This window comes from Leptonychotes weddellii, chromosome 4 (assembly GCF_054177405.1).
Source record: "Leptonychotes weddellii isolate Sample4059 chromosome 4, ASM5417740v2, whole genome shotgun sequence".
NCBI classification, from domain to species: domain Eukaryota; kingdom Metazoa; phylum Chordata; class Mammalia; order Carnivora; family Phocidae; genus Leptonychotes; species Leptonychotes weddellii.
Genome location: NC_138372.1, coordinates 122,816,227 through 122,836,025, shown reverse-complemented (window position 1 = coordinate 122,836,025; position 19,799 = coordinate 122,816,227). Strand labels below are relative to the sequence as shown.

Here is a 19,799-nt window from a genome sequence, read left to right as displayed (position 1 = left end):
TGGGTGCGAAGAGACTTTGGATGTTCTTAAGGGGTATGAGCTTGTACAGTGCCCCTTGAATATTTCTCTGCTAGTATCCAAAACTTGGGTTTCTGATGCAGCAAAACATGCTCTTTGAGGGATCCCCAATGATACTGCATCTCTTCAGCTACATTTTCTCTGCTAACAGATTCACTATGTCTATAGTGTTTCTTAGTCCCAGTTGACTTACTGCCCTGAGCCTGAATCCACACTGGCTTCATGTTCAGAGTCCTGTAGGACAGCTAACTGACTCCCTGACTATCGGGTTATTGCTTCCAGTTACTCCAGGGATAGAATACTGAAAGTGTGAGATGACCAACAAGTGGAATTGGGAACATGTTCTGCTGGACCAGGGGAACTTTGGCAACCCCAGTTAACTGAGGGCACTCATTTCCTGTAACATGAACATGCTATTTGGGGGTAGTGTTATTGTGCATTTCTTCTTTCTCCCCGCTGTAATATTTCATGTCCTAGGATTGAGTTTTGGAAAATGGAAGAGCCCAGTAATGTGAAGTCATGGTTCTCAAGTATGGTACACACTAAAATCAAGCGGGGCGGGGGTGGGGGGAGGTGGGACTGGCAAGCAGTTCAGATGCCTGGATCCACCTGGAACCTAAGTAAATCTGAATCTTTGGTGAGGAAGAGAGCACAGAGGACTGGGCACCCGTGTCAGGAAGTTGACACATGTCACTTTCACTCACATTCCACCAACCTTCAAGGGAGCAGGGTTTGCAGTTCCACTGTAGGCCTGGAAGAAGGAGGCCTGCAAATGGTCCCAAAGACTCAGACTCTAAGAAGGTTTTTTGTTTGGTAGCAAGTCAGTTTCCTTTGCATTTATCCATTTATGAAATCCCAAACTATTTTATAACTTCCGGAAGTGTTTGTATCTCACGTCTAGTGAAACTACTTCACTGGGGTGCCTGGGTGGCTCAGTCGGTTAAGCGTCTGCCTTCGGCTCGGATCATGATCCCAGGGTCCTGGGATCGAGCAACACGTTGGGCTCCCTGCTCGGTGGGGAGCCTGCTTCTCCCTCTCCCTCTCCCTCTGCCTGCCGCTCCCCCTGCTTGTGCTTTCTCTCTCTCTCTCTCTCTCTCTCTCGCTGTGTCTCTCTCCGGCAAATAAATAAATAAAATCTTTAAAAAAAAAAAAGAAAGAAAAGAAATTACCTTGCATCCATATCATTTGGAATATTTAAGAAATTTTGTGGAGTTTTTTTTTTTTTAAAGATTTTATTTATTTGAGAGAGAGAGAATGAGAGACAGAGAGCATGAGAGAGAGGAGGGTCAGAGGGAGAAGCAGACTCCTTGCTGAGCAGGAAGCCCGATGTGGGACTCGATCCCGGGACTCCAGGATCATGACCTGAGCTGAAAGCAGTCGCTTAACCAACTAAGCCACCCAGGCGCCCCGTGGAGTTTTTTTTAAATGTGATACTTGTTTTAATTTTTGTTATATTAGTGACAGCATGGGACAATAGCTGCTTAGCTGCAGATATTTTTTATTGTTTTGTGTTATGTGTCTGTTATACTAGTTGGTGGTGACTACATGTGCCAATGTGGAAGAAATCGTCATCCAAACCACTCACTGGCTGTCGGGCTTGGTGGCGCAAGTGCGGGAGGTCCTGGCTGTCCCCTTAGCCGACCGCTACGTCTCTCAGCAGCCAGGGCCGGGACAGAATACTGAGCCAAAAGAAATGGGGCAATTAATTCAGAAAATATGATTGCAAGAAAGAATGCACTGGAAGCAAAGAGTAGGGCAGGTCTCTTCAGGCTTGGGAGCAGACAGGAGAGACGTCTGTTTTGCTCAGTTCCGATCCGGTGTGACATTCCGTGGTTTGGAACTCGTGTGAGCGAGACTTGCAGCAACTTGCTCTGGGTGTCTGTGTCAAGGTCTCTGCCAGTGCCACTTCTCTTCCTGGTGAACAGCCCTGATACTCCCAAATGCCAGATGTTCCTGTGGCAAAACAGCAAAATGCTAGGAAGCGTTTCTCGTTGGGTCGGAGATGCCTGGCAATTTCACACTGAATGTTCTTTCTGTGTCCACTCCGTAGCTGGCTTTGGGCGTCAGCTTTTCTCAGGGCCTCCCACATGTTGGGGGAGGTCGACAGCCCCAGCATGGATGCTATTACTTTAAAAATTTCAAAACATCCTGTCCTCTTCATAGCAGTTTGCTTCACTGCGTCCTGCTTTACAGAGTATCCCCTAAGAGAGGAGGACACATTTTCCTCATTAGAATTAGGAGAAAAAAGCATTCCTCAGAGCCACAGCCAGTGCTTACTGCTTTTGAAGAAGGAGTGAGATTTGACACAGAAATGCATCAATGGGAAAGGCCACATTTAATGTTTGTTGTTTGGGTTCAGCACTGGAACCAAACCAGTTTTTCTTGTCCCTTTTTTTTTTTTTTTTTTTTTTTGTCTGAGTGGCAGAAAGCCCAGAAATATAAGTTTGCATGCCAAGAGATGGCTCTAAAAATAGTGCTGGGTGGGCAGGAAGATTGTTTCCTCATGAATGCAACTGGTGTGTGCTGAGTACTTGTCGCCATCCTCCACAGGAAGGGGCGAGTTTGGCTCTGCTAAACCTCAAACCGCAGGCTCTCCTTCTGACGGGAAGCCCTATAGAAACATGAGCCTGGACAGGTTTGCTCGGCACTCACGTCGCCAGCCAAGATATGTAGATCAAACAGTCCTTACCTAGCTGGCTGGTTTCTACTCTGTAGGATTCAGGAGTGCAATTGAACACAACAATGGCCAGTTTTTAGAGAGTGGGGAGAAGGCATTGTGTATGTCTTGCTTAAAGACAGATTGTTTATGAGGTAGAAAAAAAACGTTGCTTTGCCTCTGTTTCCTTGGAAATACAGAAGGATGTTGCTGGCTACTAACAGCCAGCTTTGAAACTTGACTACTTTTTGCTTGTTCACGAGGGTAGCTTTTGGCTCTTTCTTACCTGTTTACTCTTGATGCAATTGAAAGGAAACAGAGCTGGGAGGATTAGTAGACCCGCTTGAAAACACTAACTATAAAGATTGCTTTTTTCAGTTTTTCCCAAACGCAGAGCAGGCCAGCACCCTAAAGAGCTTAGCTCAAAAATGCCTACTATTCTCTTGCCCTCAGCAATTAAATAAAATATACTTGGAAACTGCAGCTCACAAATCAGATCCCTCCAAGGGATTGGAGAGAGCTGGTTTGATAATTATTTGAGTCCAGTTCCTTGATAAAGGTTTACTTTATCCCACTTTGTTTTTTCTTTTTTTCTTGGCAGTGGACATAAAATGACAACTTTGCAGATTAACATTGATTTGGTTTTTATGGTAAAAGCTTGTTATGCCTAAGGAAATACTGGGAAGTAGCCAGCGCATGTTAGGTAATGAAATCATCTATGTTGAATGTATTAACGTTGAGCAATTAAACCGAGCACTCAGGGGCTCCTGGGTGGCTCAGTCGTTAAGCATCTACCTTCAGGTCGTGATCCCAGGGTCCTGGGATCGAGCCCCGCATCGGGCTCCCTGCTCAGCGGGAAGCCTGCTTCTCCCTCTCCCACTCCCCCTGCTTGTGTCCTCTCTCGCTATCTCTCTGTCAAATAAATAAATAAAATCTTAAAAAATATTTTTAAAATATAAATAAATAAATAAACTGAGCACTCAGTTGGTTCTCAAGCCCAGTGTTTCTTAACCAGAGACCATTAACTCAGTAACAAAGAAGCAGTAGGAGGATCTCCTCTCAGGAGGATCCTGACTGACAGAGAGCCCTACCCACTCACAAAAGACAGATTCCATTGATTGGGAAAATGCAAGGGAGAGATAGCTCCTAGTAATTCATTAAGGTTTTTATATTAATTTGTATTTTATTCGTTATAATATCTTGCATGTATATTTGGAAAATAGTACGAATATATGGTGGACACCTTGAAGCCCCTGAAACAGTGTTTGCCTCATAATTAGCAGGCAGTAAATAGTTTCAACGGAGAATTAAACATTATTCAGTGGATGGACAGTTGTTCGTGTCCATGCAGACTGATAAAAACTTCAAGGGCCCGCAGTTTGGAAACCAAAATGCAGTCTGTTTCTGTGCCTCTTTATAGGACTCTTGTCTCGCCCCTGTAAACAAAGACCAGGAGTGAAGCAGAGGGCCAACCGAGATGTCATTCTTTGGTGAGGGGAGAACGCCCCAGGGGTGAAAAGCATCCTGCTGCCCACTTTCCTTCACAGTGTGATCACTAATGTGATTGCCGGCTGGAAGTTTAAAGACTTCCTCAGCTTTGCCCCTTCTCAGTGTGTCCAGATAGTAGGATTTCAGTGGCTAAAAAGAAGCAAAACTTTTCTCATTAACATTCTTCTGTTAAAGCTAAGTTAGGCGTCTATGTTGCAAGAATAAACATTTTCCCACACAGAAATGATTAGAGCTATTCGTTCATAAACATTTTTTTTTAATTTTCCTTAATCTTTATGCAAAAAGAGTTGTCTTGGAACAACCACTCCAAGATGCCCTCAGAGATTTCACTAAACTCCTTAGAGCTGGGCTGTCCAGGATAGTCTCCATGAGCCCTCATGGGGCTACCGAGCCTTTGAGATGTGGCTGGTCAGAAGTGAGGTGTATTTGAAGTTTAAAATATACGGTGGGTTTTAAAGACTTTGTATGGGGGAAAAGGACATAAAATATCTCATTAAGAATTTTTTATATTGATTATATTTTTAAATGATAATATTTTGCATATGTTGTACCAAATAAAATACATTATTAAAATTAATTTCTACCCTTTTTTTTAACGTGGTCACTAGAAAATTCAAATTGACACATGGGGCTTGCATTGTATTTCTATTAAGCAGTGCTTCTCCTTAGACTATGAGGTGATCCCACCCCTCTGAGTCAGTGAGTGAGAAATAATACCGGCCCTGAATTCCACACCAGTTGGCACTCACTGCCCCTTCTAGGAGTAGATTAGATTGATCTGGGTGGCCCTGAGGAATTATTTCCTGTGCCAACCCTGATCGATGTTTCAGCTGCCTGAGGGGTATGTACTGAGAAGGAATAGAGGCCACCATACCTTGGTTGAGTGGGAAGGAGTGCCCAGAACCCCTGGCCTGAACTTGTCTGCCCACCCAGGAGGAACTCTTGATCCATTTAAAGGACAATTGAGCAGAAACTTCAAAGGCACCGGAATAAGTTGAAGCCACAGTTAAGGAGTTTCTGTTAGAACAAACACCTTAAAGGAGTTGACACAGTGCAGGTGAGGGGAAGTCTGCACACCTGGGATCATTCAGGCTGGTTGAATTCAGCTCAAAAAGTCACCTTTGGTAAAGAGGGAAGGAAACATGGAGTGGGAAAGGGAGGGCCCAGCCCTGGACTAGTCACTGACACCACAGGGGTCGGGTCATAGGTGCCCATTTGTTGCTATTCTTCACAGGGACAGCTTTCCCCAGCAGATAGTTACTGAACGCTAACTGTAGTTGGCCCTTAAACAGTGGTTTGAACTGCATGGGTCCGCTTATATGCAGATTTTTTTTCAATACAGTGTAGTACTATAAATGTATTTTCATTTCCTCACGAGTTCCTTAATAATATTTTCTTTTCTCTAGCTTGCTTTCTTGTAAATATACAGTATACACAATATATAACCTATAAAATATGTCAATCGATGGTTTATGCTATCAGTAAGGCTTCCTGTCAATAGTAGGCTATTAGTAGATAAGTTTTGAGGGCGTCAAAGCTAGACACCAGATTTTTGACTGTGGGGGGGGATCAGTGCCCCTAATCTGCACATTGTTCAAGAGTCAACTGTACACATTTATTAAATGCTAACTACAGGCCAAATACTAGGTTTCTTTCTGGGCATTAAATGCTGAAATAAAAAAAATAAGATACAGTCTTTGACTTCAAAGGGATTATAATCTACTAGGCAGGTAAAGGCCATTTGTCATTTGAAGATTGTAAGGTAGACTCCTTAGAAGTAGCTAGGGACATCCTTCTGTGGGCAAGGGAGCTGAATGCACACCTCACTCACTGGGCAATGGCCCTAGATATCTAGCTGCCTTAGCCCTTCCCACAGAATCTAAGTTCCATGAGAGTAAGGGTTTTTGTTTCTGTTTGTTGACTGCTGAATCCCCAGCACCAAAAACAATGATTGGAACTGTGAAGTGCTGAATAAATATTTGTTAAATGAACCAGGGTTTGGATGAAATTCCTACACACTCCATTCCTCTCCAAAAACTAGGCCCAATATGGTTCCTGAAGGCCTAGAAGCTGGGGAAGACATCTTCAAACTAGTCGCCTTCCCTCTTCACTTACTCTTTCCTTCCTTAACTTTCTTCTAAGATTTAGTGTCTTTCCTGATTCTAGGCCAACTTGCTCTGGCCCCAGTCAGTCTTTCTCTTTCCAGAATTTTTTCTACCCTTCTCTTCTTCCCACCCAAAAACAAGTTGCTTTTTCTCTTGCTATTTCCCATGGTCATTGCCAAATCTAAGATGTGGATTTTATACTGTGATTTGAGCCCAAAGGCTATGAGAGGATCCTGTGAAATCTTTCCAGGGTAGAGATAGGCCTCTAAGCTCAGAAGTCTGGTTGCCTACAAATATAAGGCATTAATGTCAGGGCTGGGAGGTTGAATGATGACCTCAACCCAGATACCTTAGGCACCGTCTATTGTTGGTAAGCTTATCCTTTCCAAAGACATAAAGACATCTCTCATTCTTATTCCATTATACACACTTTCTCTGTTCACATGGGAGGATTCTTGAATATACCCAAGGTGGGGAGAGGGCTCCATTAGATTTTGCATGGGGCCCCCTTTTGTTAGATATACCAGTGATTTTGTGTCTGGGTAAATACCTGCCGTTATTTTGGAGGAGACATTTCTATATAACAGCCCGACTTTTCTGACAATCCAGAAAACATCTTTAACATCTAATTGTAATACAGAAGTTTCTGAAGATGGAGTATAACATTCACATACATCCTTGCCAGTAGTAGGAATATTGTTCCATGTAACAGCTATTGCAACCTCCCAGAGGAAAATGAAGTACTTTAAACATTTTTTTTTCAAAATCTACATAAATAGGCTAAGGGTCATGGGGTTGGAGTGGCTTTCATAATTGCTGACGCAATCATAAAGGCCTTCAGTCAGCCTAAATTCACACCATGGAATGAGGATGTACTGAATATAGTCTGTATTTCTCTAATGACATTCTTTTTTTTTTAAGATTTTATTGAACATTATATAAAAAACCAATGATGTACTATACCTTGGCTAATTGAATTTAAATTTTGAAAATAATTTTTAAACCATTTTATTTATTTATTTGAGAGAGAGAGAGAGAGCACAAGTCGGGGGGAGGGGCAAAGGGAGACGGAGAAGCAGACTCCCTGCTGAGAAGGGAGCCTGCCATGGAGCTCAATCACAGGACCCTGAGATCATGACCTGAGCCAAAGGCAGATTCTTAACTGACTGAGCCATCCCGGTGCCCCTCTAATGACATTCTTCATCCAAGTTCATTTTGATGCCACCGTATTTGGAAACAGTAATTGTCTAAACCCTTGTCCCCAGTCCTACTTCCTACTTCCGTTTTTATTCACAGGTTTGTGTAGCACATAAAATAAGGCAGCAAGTGAAGATCAAAAGTTTTGCAGCAGAGTTAGTGTTTTCCGTACCACTTTATAGTTCTGCTTATTTATGGTATAAACTGTATTCAAGTCCCATAAATAGAACCTTTCAATTTAATTGAAAAAAATTATTAAGTGCTCAATGGGTTCCAGAAGAGCAAGAATCTTAGTTGCTTGGAAAGCCTATGTCATGCTTAAAAGCCAGTATGGCCTACCACAGAGCCACACCGCAGACTGCAAATTTAGCAAACCCAGAAACTTAACTGGAAGTCAGAATTGGTCCCATATGATTAAAAACAATTTATTCAATTACTAGATTCCTTCAGGCAGAAAGCTAGAAGTGCTGGGATCTAGGAAACAGATGTGGAAAGCCCAGATTAAGCACATGTGTTAGGACAACAACATATTGTCAAAGAGACAATAAACTGGATTCAGAACTACCCAACGATTTTCTATTTTAACACTATTGCCCTTAAAATGGAAATAGTACCACTTTATGTGATAAGAGAGTTTAGAGACTGATAATCGTACCTTCACAACTATATTCTCATTTAGTCTTCCTAATAATATGATGAACTTATGAGCACACTTTACCTGATTTACTCTGCATATTGCATTTAAATGTTCTTCCTCCAGAAAGCTTTCCCTGATTTATTCCTGCAACCAATATCCATACCACCGAGGACTGGGTTCAGTGTCCTCCACAGCACTGGGTCCTTACCCCTCTCAGCACCTCCCACTCTCCACTGAATTTACCTCCACCATCTGCTGCCCCACACTGGACTTGTAAAGTACTGGAAAGCATGGTCCTATCTATGTAGTTCTATCTAGCTGAATCTTGTGCTCTGTAACTTAGTACAACACCCAGCATGTTGAAGGAGCTGAAGTGAATTGAATTACAGAGGTGGATACTAAAGCTCAGAAGACTTAAACATCTTGCCCAAGGCACTAGAATGTGAACCTCATAAGAGTAAAGACTTGGACCATCACATTCAGTATGATATCCCTAACTTCTACAAGATGCTTGGTAGGCACTCAAAAATGTTAAATGAGTGAAGGTAATAGGTGAATAGTCGAGCAAGGACATAAGCACAGGTCTGCACTACTGAAACCCTGTACCCTTCCTAACATGTCCAAAAACATGAAAGGAGATCAAAAATATTGTTTAATAAGCTCCTACCATGTGCACGGCTCTGTGTCAGCCACTTTCACATACATGATCTCCTTTAATCTTCACGACAGGCCTGGGGTTATGTTTGTATGAAGTTGCATTTCTCTTGGGCAAATACCCAGAAGAAGAGAGGAGGTCCTTGTTTAACTTTATAAGAAACTGTCAAACAGTTTTCCAAAGTGATCCCATCTTTTTCACCATCTTCACTGCGGTCCTGAGAAAGTGTGCATTAGACTAGGAAATTAAATCGACTCTCCCTTGACAGAAATACATTTAATCAGCTAAGAGTCCTTGAGACAATTTTGATGTTTTCCTTATCTTTCCAAAGGGCTGCTTGTTTCTGTTTTGTACACTATCAGTCTTTAGAATCTGCTGGTTCTGAGCTTATGTTCCAGTTCATTTCGAAGTGCACTGTTTTTTTTCAGCTGTAATCTGATATGTGGAATTTGGCCTTGCTTCTGTACATTTACTGGTGTTCTATGATGCGAAAGCACTTCCAAAATTATAGAAAGAAGAATTGCAAAGTAATTCTGTTGTGATATATATGTTTAATGGCAAAGTTGCAAATTTTATATTCTATTTATTATAATTGTAAGGTATCTCCCTTATTTTTAAAACTTTGGTTGAGGTGGGTGGCCAGTCTATTAAGATTACTGGACATTATCAACACACAGTGTTATTATAGCAACATTTCCCTTAGAGCATTTTTCTAGTGCTAGAACTTAGCTGCGTAATTGCCACAGCCCTAACAAACAAAGCTAAGGAATTTCCCTCTGTGCTTGGGGAATTCCTTGAATTGAAATTTCTCCTTTTCTCTTGCCTATCTTTAAAACTTAACAATAGATAATAATATTGCAGAAGTATGGGCTGCCATCAAAAATATAATACCACCTGCTGCAAAATTCCAAGGGGACTGAAAATGAAGTAAAATTATTTAGTTTCTTAATTATGAGCTTGGGAATTTCAAAATTTTTGTATCAAGTATATTGAGATGATGATACCTAAACTTAAACTATATTATAGAAAAATTTAGGAAAAAACAGAAATGGAATGCTACACAATGTTGTAGGAATAGAAGAGATGGCTCTTCTCACTAAAAAAAAAGATATTTTTCAGGGCACCTGGGTGGCTCAGTCAGTTAAGCGGCTGTCTTCAGCTCAGGTCATGATCCTGGGGTCCTGGGATTGAGCCCCACGTCCGGCTCCCTGCTCAGCAGAGAGCCTGCTTCTCCCTCTTCTTCTGCCTGCCACTCTGCCTACTTGTGCTCTCTATCTATCTGTCGAATAAATAAATAAAATCTTTTTTAAAAAAAGATATTTTTCATTCTGAACTTGTACATTTAAGAAGTTGATTGTTCCAATTGTAAATATTTTTTCTAAATAACTGACCATAGATTTTTTTAAGTAGAGGCCATGAATACAAGTGTTGTTTCTTTATGTTTGTTTTGTATTGTTTTGATTCTTTTTTATAGCAATTTACTACTACAAAGGAGTAAGTTAAAAGTTTAGGAGCCACTGAGCTTTGAGGAACAATCAAAAATGAAAATGCATCTGTGTATCCTCTAGCTTAAATAAGCCATGTAATTATCTAATTGAATATTTAATATTCCTTAGTTTGTGTCTGTCTTTCCATTACCTCTGGCCTCCCCAACAGTAAAAGGGGGCATTCCATTAGTTAAGCACATTATTTTAAACAAAGACCACCTTTCCCTAGCTCTGTGCATAAATAAGTGTATTTGTGCCAGTTGAGTGCATTTGTGGATTGTGATAAAACTGTCATCCACTAAATTGCAGCCAGATTAGATCATGACAAATGTAGCAGGGATGACAAGAAGATTTCTTGAATGGATATTTGAAATTTTCCATGATGTGAAAGTCCCTGAGCTCCTTGCTCTCATAAGTGATTACATTCTGCAACAGGGGAGACAATATTTAATGATGTGATTAGCAGTTGGTGACATATTTGGCTTCATGTTCCCTTGTGATTGAGTTACTTTCAAGCAGTGCCTTGGGGAGATGTATTAACCCTTTCATGGCCCTCGGATGTAATTCGGTGGAGTACTTCTCTCAGTGCTACTTCGGTGTTTTAGAATAGCGTGGTCCGATAAAATAAATTGCGGGACACGTGTAATTTTACGTTTTCTAGTAGCCACATTTTAAAAAGTGAAAAGAAGCAGTTGAAATTAACTTTAATAATGTATTTCATCTCACCCAGCGTGTCCAAAATAGCATGTCAACATGTAATCAATATTTTTTTATTAAGGAGATATTTTAGATTCTTTTTTCAAAATAAGTCTTCAAAATCTGGTGTTTATATTACACCTAAAACACAGCTCAATTCAGACTAGCCACATTTCGAGTCAAGAAAGAGCTTCTTATCTTTCAGCCTGGAAGCCACTCACTTGGTTGAGTCATGAAAATTCCGAACATTTTTTTTTTCTTCATTTAGAGCCACATTTCACTATCCTTCAGTCTTAAGTTCACTAGAAAAGGAAGTTTTTTATTTTCATTGTCCATAAGCATTTATTGGAACACAGCCACGCTCATTTGTCTACATAATGTCAGTAGTTGAGTAGAAAGGGAAATTTTGATAATTACAAAAGCCAGCACTTACTGAACCATCCACGGTGCTAATAAGCCAGTCACACTAATTCCTGTTCTCATTTAATTCTCACCTGACCCTAGGCAGTTCGGCATCCATATCTCTGTGTTACACTTGAGGAGAAGAGAGTTGATTCACCTATTTAAGGTCACATGGGTGGTAAGATGCCAGACTCAATATTTGGATCCCAGTTCGCTGACCCACCCCCAGCTACTGAGCTGACCACAGTGGGCTGGAGGCTCACTGAGCTGCCAGGAGCCCTCACAGATGAGCCAGAATGGAGATTGTGCAGAATGGCAGCGGACAGCTGAGAAAGCTGCTAAGTCAGCTCTCAAACCTACCTGCTTTTCTGAACATCCTCAGGCAGGCGCTTCTCTCTTCTCAGGCCACACTTTAGTTCATATTTATTTAGTGGGACATGTGAGGATATTTACCCACTAACATCATTAGAGACACTTCTTTAAGTGTATTTATAAATTCCGCTGAGTCCTTACACCCCATATTATTTCATGGGGATGAGGCTTTTTCTTTTTCTCCAGAATTTCTATCTGGACCTGGGAGTCTCCTAACTATGAATATAAGTAGGGAAGTGATTTCTCTGCTAATCCAGGAAACAGCGCTTTGAATGGAGGAGAGGGAAAGCAGATGTGGCTTCTGAACATACTTTCTAGCTAGAAGGCTGAAGAGAAGGAAAATATTTTGCAGTGTAATTGATCTGATGAGCTGTCATCTTCCTGTGGAGGGCTTTGCTAAGTCCTAAAATGTTAGCATGTTGACCATATCCAAAGCTGGCCCTTCCCTTTGCATCACATCCATTTGTCCATCAAAACAGCAAATAGGACAAGGTCAGGAAGGATGGGGAGAAAGGACTGAAGGTTTGCTGCCTTTCTCTCCATAGCTTTGCCCTTGTATCTCAGAGGGACAGAGCATTCCAATTAAACCAATGTGTGGGACACCTACCTGAGCCATCTGGGTATCCACCATAGAAGAAAGGATTGACCGAAACACTGCTTGTTTTCCTGGAATCTAGAGTTCCAAATAAAGATTTGGAGAAAATGGCTTATTAGATATGACCCAGAAATATGATTTTTAATCTTTGATGGGATGAAAACAGCCCATTACTTTAGAAATCCAAAAAATTACACTCATTGCCTGAGTGGATTTCTGGGCTGAATATTTGCTAAGTAACCCGAATTGGCATCTGTCTTTAGTCATAATTGCCCATCAAAGTGGAAGCAAGGAAATATTTCCTATTTAACTTACAGTTCTAGCCTGATCCTCAGTTCTATTCAGTCATTCTTTTGCGAACCCTGTTGTTTCTCAGCTCTTAGCCCTGGGTCTGAGGGTTAAGAGATCAACCACTGTAAGTTTTGGCATCCCATGGTAGACATTCAGGACAGTGTGGGAACTTTGAAGAAGAATAGTCATTTTCTCTTCAGCCAGAGGATTTGCTGAATACTAGGAGCTCAGAGGAGACAAAAGTACATAAAACTATGTCACTGCTTTCAAAATCGGATTGGGGAAGTAGGTGTACATCTAGAAAACAATATGCAACAAGATATAATCGAGCAAGCCCTGTATTGCCAATTTTGTAGAATATTAAAAATATATTTGAATGGTACTAAAAACAGGTTTATATTATTGCAAAGGTTAGAGGGCTCAGTGAAAAGAATATAGACTCTGGAACCAAACCAACCTGTGTCAAATGCCAGGACTTACTAGCTGCGTCACCTGTAGGAATAGCAATAGTCCTTATAGGATTGTTGTAAAAACTAAAAGAGAGAATATATGTATATGTGCAGCTTTAAAAGATGTCCAAATAAGTCTTACAAAAGAATCCCAGATAATTTAAGTAGATACTCCTCCAGAGGGTAAAAGTTAACTCCCTCACCTTGAGTATAGGCTAGATTTGTGACTCACTTCCAAAGAAGAGAGTAGGCAAAGGAGAAAATATTAAATGTACAGAAAAATCTGGTAGATACCCCCTTTAACCAAATGATCAAGGTTAACATTATGAGAGAGAAGTCATGTTGATATGATGTATTCCCTGAAGTGTTCTGATGAGAAGAGCACTTTACCTCTGTGGTAATCTTTCTAAAAACTCTTAACCCCAGTTTAATCATGAGAAAATATGTCAGACAAACCCAAATTGAGGGACATTTTGAAAAATAAGTGACCAGTATTCCTTAAAACTGTCAAGGTCATGAAAAACATGGAAAAACTGAGAAATTGTCACAAACCAGAGTAGACATGGTAACCAAATGCATTATAGTATCCTGGAAGGACCTTGGAAGAGAGAAAAGGACATTAATGAAAGAAAGTGGTGATATCTGAATAAAGTCTGGAATTTCATTAAAAGTAACATACTAATGTTCGTTCCTTAGCTTTGACAAAGGTACCAAAGTAATGTGAAATAATGACATTAGAGGAAAGTGAAACTCATTGTGGGGTATATAGGGAATTTACTGTATTATTTTTATAATTTTTCTATAAATCTATTCAGAAAAATTATTCCAAATGTGAAGTTCATTTTAAAATGCATCAAATTCTGGGGCACCTGGGTGGCTCAGTTGGTTAAGCAACTGCCTTCGGCTCAGGTCATGATCCTGGAGTCCCGGGGTCGAGTCCTGCATCAGGCTCCCTGCTCAGCGGGGAGTGTGCTTCTCCCTCTGGCCTTATCCCCTCTCATGCTCTCTCTCTCATTCTCTCTCTCTCAAATAAATAAATAAAATCTTAAAAAAAATAAAATGCATCAAATTCTTTGATACTCCTACCTTCAAAAGATGGAGATTGATTGCCCTTCCCTTGAATGGACTGTATTTAGTGATACACTTCTAGTGATAAAATGTGGCATAGATGATGACATGTAATTTCAAGACCAGGTCATAAAAGGCAAGTGACTTCCTTCTTGCTCTCTGTGGGATCATTTGTTCTGGGGGAAGCTTGCTGCCATATCATGAAGTTACTCAAGTAGCTAAGAGGAGGCCCACATGGTAAGGAACTGGGGACTTCTACCAACAGCCAGCAAGAAACTAAGTTTTTCTGCCAACAGCCATACCACTGAGCTTACTTATAAAAGGACCATCCAGCCCCAATCAAACTTTCAGATGACTGCAGCCCTGCCTGATATCTTGCCTACAGCCTCTAGAGGAACCTTGAACCAGAACACTGAAGGAAGAGGCTCCCAAATTCCTGACCACAAAAACTGTGTTATTTGAAGCCACTAAGCTTTAGGGTAATGTGTTTTGCAGCAATAGATAACTAATACAGTATGAAACATGGTTAGCATATTGGCTGGTATATATAAGTATTCAATAAATTATAATTTCTATTATTATTGGTCAGAAATGATTATTTTTTTTCCTCTATTATCTAGACCTCACATTTCCTCTCCACTTGGAACAGTGATTCTTAACCATGACTACACATTAAAATCAGCTGTTGAGCTTTTAAAAAAAAATTCTAAGGCCCAAGGCCTTAGATCAGATTAATTAAACTAAAAATTTTAGGATGAGCCCCATCAGTATTGTTTTAAAATTCCCTTAGTAATTTTCATACTCAGCCAGAGTAAAGGACCATTGCTATAGAAAAGCAGCATTTAAATAGGGACTACCTAAGGGAAACAAAGGTAAAAATGAACTATTGGGACTTCATCAAGATAAAAAGCTTTTTTGCATAGCAAAAGAAACAGTCAACAAAACCAAAAGACAACGGACAGAATGGGAGAAGATATTTGCAAATGATATATCAGATAAAGGGCTAGTATCCAAAATCTATAAAGAACTTATCAAACTCAACACCCAAAGAACAAATAATCCAATCAAGAAATGGGCAGAAGACATGAACAGACATTTCTCCAAAGAAGACATCCAAATGGCCAACAGACATGTGAAAAAATGCTCAACATTACTCAGCATCAGGGAAATACAAATCAAAACCACAATGTGATACCACCTCATACCAGTCAGAATGGCTAAAATTAACAAGTCAGGAAACAACAGATGTTGGCAAGGATGTGGAGAAAGGGGAACCCTCCTACACTGTTGGTAGGAATGCAAGCTGATGTAGCCACTCTGGAAAACAGTATGGAGGTTCCTCAAAAGGTTGAAAATAGAGCTACCCTATGACCCAGCAATTGCACTACTGGGTATTTACCCCAAAGATATAAATGTAGTGACCCGAAGGGGCAGCTGCACCTCAATATTTATAGCAGCAATGTCCACAATAGCCAAACTATGGAAAGAGCCCAGTTGTCCATTGACAGATGAATGGATAAAGAAAATGTGTGTGTATACACACACAATGGAATATTACGCAGCCATCAGAAAAATGAAATCTTGCCATTTGCAATGAGTGGATGGAACTAAGCAAAATAAATCAATCAGAGAAAGACAATTATCATATGATCTCACTGATATGTAGAATTTAAGAAACAAAACAGAGGATCATAGGGGAAGAGAGGAAAAAAATAAACCAAGATGAAACCAGAGAGGAAGACAAACCATAAGAGACTCCTAATCATAGGAAACCAACTGAGGGTTGCTAGAGGGGAGGGGAGGTGGAAGGATGGGGTTACTGGGTGATTGACATTAAGGAGGGCACGTGATGTAATGAGCACTGGGTATTATATAAGACTGATGAATCATAGGTCTGTACCTCCAAAACCAATAATACATTATATGTTAATTAATTGAATTAAATTAAAAATGTTAAATACATACCTACATACATACATAGGGGCTACCAAATTTCTAAGACTTCTGAAGTTAGGACCATAAAGTTGTATTTTCTTACTATTCTTTTTTTTTTTTTTAAAGATTTTTATTTATTTATTTGACAGAGAGAGACACAGCGAGAGAGGGAACACAAGCAAGGGGAGTGGGAGAGGGAGAAGCGGACTTCCCGCCGAGCAGGGAGCCCGATGCAGGGCTCGATCCCAGGACCCTGGGATCATGACCTGAGCCGAAGGCAGACGCTTAACGACTGAGCCACCCAGGCGCCCCTGTATTTTCTTACTATTCTTACTATTTCATCAAAATAGGCTTTATGCATTGGGGAAATGTGTTGCAAAAAAAAAAAAAAAATCAAAAACTATCCACTGAAATAGCCTGTGATTATATAGCCTCCTTTGAAAGAAATGAAACAATCTTTAACTAAAGGAGTTTATCAACTAGACAGAGAACCACAGGATAATTCTATTGACCTTACAGCAGCAAAACAGATTATTTGTGGACTGTATTCCAAAGGACAGTTAATGTTTTCCTTGGTTAATGTACTGAACTAGAATTCCTTCTTTCCTGTTTATATTTTCTTTCTGTCAAGCATAACTACCAAAGCAACATTTGCTGTTTATAAATCTAAGAGAATTATCTGCATAAGGCATCTAGGAAAAAATAAATCACCAATTTGTTTAAATACTCTTTATTTGACCCCCCCAAAAAAGTCTTTGTATTTATTTTTTAATTAAGTTTTTCATTTTAATTTCAGTATAGTTAACATACAGTGTTATATTAGTTTCAGGTGTAAAATACAGTAATTCAACAATTCCATACACTACTCAGTGCTCATCGTGATAAGTGCACTCTTTAATCCCCATCACCTATTTCACCCACCTCCCCACTCACCCCCTTCTGATAACCATCAGTTTGTTCTCTACAATTAAGACTGTTTCTTGGTTTGTCTTTCTCTTTTATTTTTCTTTTCTCTTTTGTTTCTTAAATCCCACATGTGAGTGAAATTATATGGTATTTGTCTTTCTCTGACTGAAAAGTCTTCATATTTTATACTGAAAGCACGAAGCCATGAAACAGAGAGCATATAATTAATGTAGAAGACTTTATTTCATCTTCTTGTATAACCCAAGGAAGAAAATAATCCACCAGGAATGAGGTCTCTATCAAAATCAGTTTTGACCTTTCTATTTTGTCATCTGGATAGCTCATTGGCAAAGGGATGAAGAAAATGGTAATTTCTGAGATCAGCAGGCCCATTATAGTCCAATGAAGTTTTGTTACTTAGATTTGGATACTAGGTTGAATATATTTTAAAGGCATTTGTTCAGCATAGATTTTGTGAACAGCAATTTAGAAGATTATGAAGATTCCACCCCTGACTCAGTAGGTTTGTAGCACCATTGTTAAAATGAAAGCTAGTATAGAATGTACTCCAAATTTTTGCATTTTAAACCACGAATAAAATACAATTAAAAAAAAAAAAGAATGACAAGCATGAATCAGTTTTGACAGAGAAGATACATAGGAAAAGGTAGGATTTGGTCCTTATAAATAAGAATCCTAGGTCCTTGTTATTTGAGTATCATTTGGATAAATAAGGAGAAAGGAAAGCATCTAAGCTGGAAGAGAATCACAAAAGCAAAAATAAGCATCATGTGGGGAATGGTGAAATGATCGACTTATATAAAGTGGAGGTTTATTTGAAAAGTAATGGGAAGTGATTTTGAATAAGTAGACCAAGACCAGAAAATGTTGAAGCCTTGAAGGCCAGACTGAGTACCCAGAAACCATTGAAGGTTCTTGAGCTCACTGAAATTGGGGAGTTATGTACAGAGGAGAGGATAGAAATAAGCAACTGAGGATGATTTGAAAAGTGTAGAAAATTAGAGGGATAGACAAATCTGAGACATGGTAGAGATGAATTGAAAAACTTGAACTTGATGATTCATTAGATTCATAGTCTCCTTTTAGCAGATATGTCGTGGGCTGAGGACCAGCTTTAGGTGGCAGGTAGCCGTCAATAGATAGTGATGGTGGTAGCCATACAATCAACAAATGACCTACTTTGAATCTATAAATCAGGAGTGTGATTCTATAATTCCTGCAAAATTTGGATACATGGTAAAACTTGAAAAGGTATTTTTATAAAATGTTCATCTTTCTATTTTAGGTAAACTCAAAAGGCATTTCTGTAGAAAATAAAATTTTGTCTGCAATATACACTTAACATAGTTCTTTTAAAATGACATTGTTACATCTAGGAATTTGTTTTCTCCATTTCTGATCAGTACCTAACCTTTTAAATTCTAGTTTATCTTGTTCAAGCACATGCTAAATATCTAATTCTTGATACTAACAATCATTGCACTTCAAAAATAAGATATCCTTATGTGTTTGAAACATTTCTTACAGTTTTTGTTTAGTAACTATCTTTTAGGTTAACTTTCTGAAATAATGATGGTATCAAACAATCCAGAAAACAGTCGGGATTATTCTCAGTGGCCTGTAGGCCTCTCCACAGTGCTCATTAAGTGTCCTCACAACATGGCTACTAGTTCTCCACAGAACTAGCGCTTGCACCCTTTTCTGAAGGCTAAATGTGAAGAGCAGTGGCCTGCCTGTCTAGCGATATGGCCTTAGGAGAATTTGCTTGACATTCTATCAATAGGGTTTCTTCACATTCTGCTGTGACTAGCTGACTTGTCACAAATGAGTGGATTGTCAGTTGCCCACAACTTAATTTAAAGAATACTGGTTCCTATAGTATGAGAGTAGTTTGAAGAAGTGATGCAATTAGATCCTTAGCCAAATAAAATAAAATAATATATAAATTATATATATTATATAGTTTTTGTTATTTGAGGTATCTGTAATGTAGATTAGTTAATAAAACCATACAAGGACTTCCATTTCTGTAAAGGTCAAAATTTAGACCAACTCTCCTACTGAGAATAATAAAATCTGGAAAAAATATACTACAAGGAATCACTTGGAGGCACCAGAGATCTAACAAGGCAAAATTATGGGAAAGATAGGAAAATGACCTAGAGAGGTGAGCCTGCCATGAGGGGCCAGTTTTCCACTTAGATGTCTGTTGGTCCTGGAAGATATAACTGAGAGGCTGAGAAACTGAACAGGGCTTCTGACAGCCCTCTGTAAGAGAAAAATAAAACTTGGAATCTAGAACCCACCAAAGTTGGGAATGAGACTTGTAAATACCCCAGGCTCTTGATTAAAGCACTGAAAGTCTCCCATTAGGAATAAGAATGAACTGTAAGTAGATTGTCCTCTCAAGCCTGAAGCTCAACTTCAAGTCATTTTTAATTCTTGAAATTAAATCAAGATGATCTCAGATTGCTGGTTTCTAAACCTGCCAATTAGAAAGGAAAGCATCTCTCAAGGAAAAGAATGTCATCAATTCTCAAATTATTTCTACAGATTTTCACATGCTGTGTCCACTACTCAACTAATAATAATCAGGCTCATGGGCGCCTGGGTGGCTCAGTTGGTTAAGCGACTGCCTTCGGCTCAGGTCATGATCCTGGAGTCCCGGGATCGAGTCCCGCATCGGGCTCCCTGCTCGGCAGGGAGTCTGCTTCTCCCTCTGACCCTCCTCCCTCTCATGCTCTCTGTCTCTCATTCTCTCTCTCTCAAATAAATAAATAAAATCTTTAAAAAAAAAATA

The 19,799-nt window shown here is 39.7% G+C and overlaps 1 protein-coding gene and 1 long non-coding RNA gene across 2 annotated transcripts in view; one reads left to right on the top strand and one right to left on the bottom strand.

The window, feature by feature from the left end:
* Window positions 1-19,799, top strand: part of ZNF704 (zinc finger protein 704) — a 229,979-nt gene that overhangs the window by 114,981 nt on the left and 95,199 nt on the right. The window lies entirely within an intron of this gene.
* Window positions 1,387-19,799, bottom strand: part of LOC145720925 (uncharacterized) — a 22,064-nt gene continuing 3,651 nt past the window's right edge. Inside the window, exons 2-3 of the long non-coding RNA XR_014144267.1 lie at window positions 12,342-12,407; window positions 1,387-2,219 (exon numbers count right to left, since the gene is read on the bottom strand). This is a non-coding gene — a long non-coding RNA (uncharacterized LOC145720925). The remainder of the gene's footprint in view (window positions 2,220-12,341; window positions 12,408-19,799) is intronic.